Source organism: Triticum dicoccoides, chromosome 4B, assembly GCF_002162155.2.
Source record: "Triticum dicoccoides isolate Atlit2015 ecotype Zavitan chromosome 4B, WEW_v2.0, whole genome shotgun sequence".
Classification (NCBI taxonomy): domain Eukaryota; kingdom Viridiplantae; phylum Streptophyta; class Magnoliopsida; order Poales; family Poaceae; genus Triticum; species Triticum dicoccoides.
Genome location: NC_041387.1, coordinates 136,977,861 through 136,983,075, shown reverse-complemented (window position 1 = coordinate 136,983,075; position 5,215 = coordinate 136,977,861).

The window sequence follows — 5,215 nt, the reverse complement described above, 5'->3', positions numbered from 1 at the left end:
ACAACAACAACAACAACAACAACAACAACAACAACAACAACAACAACAACAACAACAACAACAACAACAACAACAACATACGCATCTCCGCCACACCTAACTGTTGAACATGTCGCCTTTTAGTGGGCCAACACTCAGCGCCATACAACATTGCGGGTCGAACCGCCATCCTATAGAACTTGCCTTTTAGCTTTTGTGGCACTCTCTTGTCACAGAGAATGCCAGAAGCTTGGTGCCACTTCATCCACCCGGCTTTGATTCGATGGTTCACACCTAGTAGTACTGAAACCGCACATCATGTACTCGGTTCTAGTTCTACTAAGCCTAAACCCTTTCGATTCCAAGGTTTGTCTCCATAACTCTAACTTCCTATTTACCCCCGTCCGACTATCGCCAACTAGCACCACATCATCCGCAAAGAGCATACACCATGAGATATCTCCTTGTATATCCCTTGTGACCTCATCCATCACTAATGCAAAAAGATAAGGGCTCAAAGCTGACCCCTGATGCAGTCCTATCTTAATCGGGAAGTCATCAGTGTCGACATCACTTGTTCGAACACTTGTCACAACATTATCGTACATGTCCTTGATGAGGGTAATGTACTTTGCTGGGACTTTGTGTTTCTCCAAGGCCCACCACATGACATTCCGTAGTATCTTATCATAGGCCTTCTCCAAGTCAATGAACACCATATGCAAGTCTTCTTTTGCTCCCTATATCTCTCCATAAGTTGTCGTACCAAGAAAATGGCTTCCATGGTCGACCTCCCAGGCATGAACCAAACTGATTTTTGGTCAAGCTTGTCATTCTTCTTAAGCGGTGCTTAATGACTCTCTCCCATAGCTTCATTATCTGGCTCATCAGCTTAATTCCACGGTAAGTACAACTCTGAACATCCCCCTTGTTCTTGAAGATTGGTACTAATATACTCCGTCTCCATTCTTCTGGCATCTTGTTTTCCCGAAAAATGAGGTTGAAAAGCTTGGTTAGCCATACTATCGCTATGTCCCCGAGACCTTTCCACACCTCAATGGGGATATTTTCAGGGCCCATCACCTTGCCTCCTTTCATCCTTTTTAAAGCCTCCTTGACCTCAGACTCCTGGATTTGCCGCACAAAACGCATGCTGGTCTCATCAAAGGAGTCGTCCAGCTCAATGGTAGAACTCTCATTCTCCCCATTGAACAACTTGTCGAAGTACTCCCGCCATCTATGCTTAATCTCCTCGTCCTTCATCAAGAGTTGGCCTGCTCCGTCCTTGATGCATTTGACTTGGCCAATATCCCTCGTCTTCCTCTCTCAGATCTTGGCCATCTTATAGATGTCCCTTTCACCTTCCTTCATGCCTAGTTTCACATACCAACAAAAGAAAAGAAAAACTATGATTTAAGACATTACTTTTGGGATGTCCCACACCTTTATAAAGAAGGAGTAGATGGTGTTATTAGATGTTGTGTACCTAAGCATGAACAGGAACAGATCCTACGCAAGTGTCACTCCGAGGTTTATGGAGGACACCACGCTAGAGATAGAACTGTACATAAGGTATTGCAATCCGGTTTTTATTGGCCTACTCTCTTCAAAGATGCTCTTGTCTTGCGATGAATGTCAAAGAATTGGTAATATTAGTAGACGTCAAGAAATGCCTATGAACTATTCACTTGTTATGGAACCATTTGATGTTTGGGGTTTTGATTATATGGGACCATTTCCTTCCTCTAATGGGTATACATATATTTTAGTTGCTGTTGATTACGTTACTAAGTGGGTAGAAGCTATTCCAACTAGTAGTGCTGATCATAACACTTCTATTAAGATGCTTAAATAAGTTATTTTTCGAGGTTTGGAGTCCCTAGATACTTAATGACTGATGGTGGTTCACATTTTATTCATGGTGCTTTTCGTAAAATGCTTGCTAAGTATGATGTAAATCATAGAATTGCATCTCCATACCATCCACGGTCTAGTGGTCAGGTAGAACTGAGTAATAGAGAGATTAAATTAATTTTGCAAAAGACTGTTAATAGATCTAGAAAGAATTGGTCCAAGAAACTTGATGATGCATTATGGGCCTATAAAGCTGCATATAAGAATCCTATGGGTATGTCTCCATATAAAATGGTTTATGGAAAAGCATGTCACTTACCTCTCGAGTTAGAACATAAGGCATATTGGGCTATTAAAGAGCTCAATTATGATTTCAAACTTGCGGGTGAGAAGAGACTATTTGACATTAGATCACTTGATGAATGGAGAACCCAGGCCTATGAGAACGCCAAACTGTTTAAAGAACAAGTTAAGAGATGGCATGGCAAAAGGATACAAAAGCGTGAATGTAGGTGATTATGTTTTGCTATACAACTCTCATTTAAGATTTTTTGCAGGAAAATTTCTCTCTAAATGGGAAGGTCCTTACATTATCGAGGAGGTCTATCATTCCGGTGCCATAAAAATCAACAATGACAAAGGCACAAATCCGAAGGTGGTGAATGGTCAAAGAATCAAACATTATATCTCAGGTAATCCCATAAATGTTGAAACCAGTGTTATTGACACCATAGCCCCGGAGGAGTACATAAGGGACACTTTCCAGAATGTTTCAGACTCCGAAAAGGAATAGGTATGTGGTATGGTAAGTAAACCGACTCCAAAACAGTTCTAATAGCAATTTTTCTCCGTTTCGGGATATTTAAGAAAATAGGAAAATAAGAAGTAGTCCGGAAAGGACACGAGGCATCCACGAGGGTGGAGGGCGCGCCCCCTACCTCATGGACACCTCATGTGCCCTCCGGACTCTGTTTTCTTGCATGATACTTCTTTTGGTCCATAAAAATTCATTATATAATCTCCCGAAGGTTTTGACCACCGTACCACGACGAAATCCTTTGTTTTTATTTTGAGTTGTTTCTTCCGTAGATTAGAGCAAGATGTCTTCTCAAGAGTCAGTCGGGGAGAGTCGGGTATCTCACCGACACCATGGCCAAGAGAAAACAGTGATGTTGATCACTTTGCGCCATCAACGGAGGAAGAGATGGATGCCAACTTGAAAAGGATAGATGCCATGGAGGAGGATCAAGAAGTTACCTCTCGTCTCCAAGCCAGATTTATGATGGAGGAACTCTAGAGCTCAGCAATTCCAAATTCGTTCATCCCTCCCAATGCTAGATTTCTTTCTTATGAAAATATGAAAAAGACTGTTACTTGTTCTCCCGCAGCTATGCAACATCCATGGGTGAAATAAGCTTTAGCCGTCACGGGTAAACTCTGTAAGGAAACAATGGATCTTAAGCAGCAAGTCAATAAGCTCGAGGAAGGGAACTGTATCCTAAGGGGCATCATCGCCAAAAATATCACATCACCACCTCCGAAGAAAGAGACATAAACACATGGGTATGGGCACTCCACTTGGCAACTGCCAAGCTTGGGGGAGGTGCCCCGGTATCGTATCACCATCACACTTTTATCTTTACCGTTTTTCTTAGTTTGATCCTTTGGTTATATCTTGATCTAGTAGAATAAAGTTTAGTATGATCTAGCTTTGAGTTTTTGTGTTGATCCCTATCTATGTAATCGAGACCGTGAGCTATATATAATAAAGATTAGTTTTGAGTCAAGGACTTGGCTATCTTGCTATGATCTTGAGGGAATAAAAGAAAAAAAAGAAAAAAAGAAAAAAAAGATCATATTGATCTTATGGAGAGTAATGACTTCACATATAAAGAGTATGATGAATAAAAGTTGTTGAGAATTGACAAACATAGTTTTGGTCATCGTTGCAACTAATAGGAAGTAATAAAGAAAGAGAGGTTTTCACATATAAATATACTATCTTGGACATCTTTTATGATTGTGAGCACTCATTAAAATATGACAAGCTAAAAATTTGATGTTGGACAAGGAAGACAACGTAATGGGTTACGTTTTCTTATACCCGAAATAAGTTATATTGTCATGGATCATCCAACATGTTGAGCATGCCTTTCCCCCTCATGCTAACCAAATTCTTTGCACCAAGTAGAGATATGACTTGTGCTTCCAAATATCCTTAAACCCAGTTTTGCCATGAGAGTCCACCATATCTACCTATGGGTTGAGTATGATCCTTCAAATAAGTTGTCATTGTTGCAAGCAATAAAAATTGCTCTCTAAATATGTATGATCTATTAGTGTGGAGAAAATAAGCTTTATACGAGCTTGTGATATGGAAGAACTAAAGGTGACAGACTGCATTATAAAGGTCCCTATCACAAGTGGCAATAAAAAGTGACGTTCTTTTGCATTAAGATTTTGTGCATCCAACCATAAAAGCACATGGCAACCTCTTCTTCCCTCTGCGAAGGGCCTATCTTTTATTTTTGTCTTATACTTTATACAAGAGTCATGGTGATCTTCACCTTTCCTTTTTACAATGTATCCTTTGGCAAGCACTATGTGTTGGAAAGATCCTGATATATATATCCAATTGGATGTAGGTTTTCATAAAGCATTATTGTTGACATTACCCTTGAGGTAAAAGGTTGGGAGGCAAAACTATAATCCTCTATCTTTTTTTGTGTCCGATTAAAACTTTATACCCATAAGTATTGCGTGAGTGTTAGAAATTGTGAAAGATTAAATGATAGTTGAGTATGTGGACTTGCTGAAATGCTCTTATATTGACTCTTTCTGATGTTATGATAAATTGCAATTGCTTCAATGACTGAGATTATAGTTTGTTAGTTCTCAGTGAAGTTCCCGATTCATACTTTACATTGTGAATAGATTGTTATTTTAGCATAAGAAATCATAATTGAGGCATATGATATTCTGATCACAACCTGACCTAATCGTTTAGAAATGACCTAAACCTACTGAAAAGTAACCAATATACATAAACACTATTCTGATCACAGGATGAGAATAATATTCTGATCACAACCTGACCTGCCCCGCTAGTAGTACGTTGAACTTGCCTGTGAACTAGGTTGAACTTCCGCCAGCATTGCCCAAATGGGGCTTGTGATATACCGTTGGAAAGCTATGGACACCAGTATCATGACCCAACTTAAATTTTTGGCAAAATGTAAGCGGTTTAAGAGCAGTTTTGAAAACCATTTTTTCTTCACACAAAAAACGTGAATCATATTTTCGATCACATTTCTAAACCGTTTATCAGAATGAGGCATATAATATGGCGTTGCAAAGCTGCTGCAAAACCGCTACTTCCACA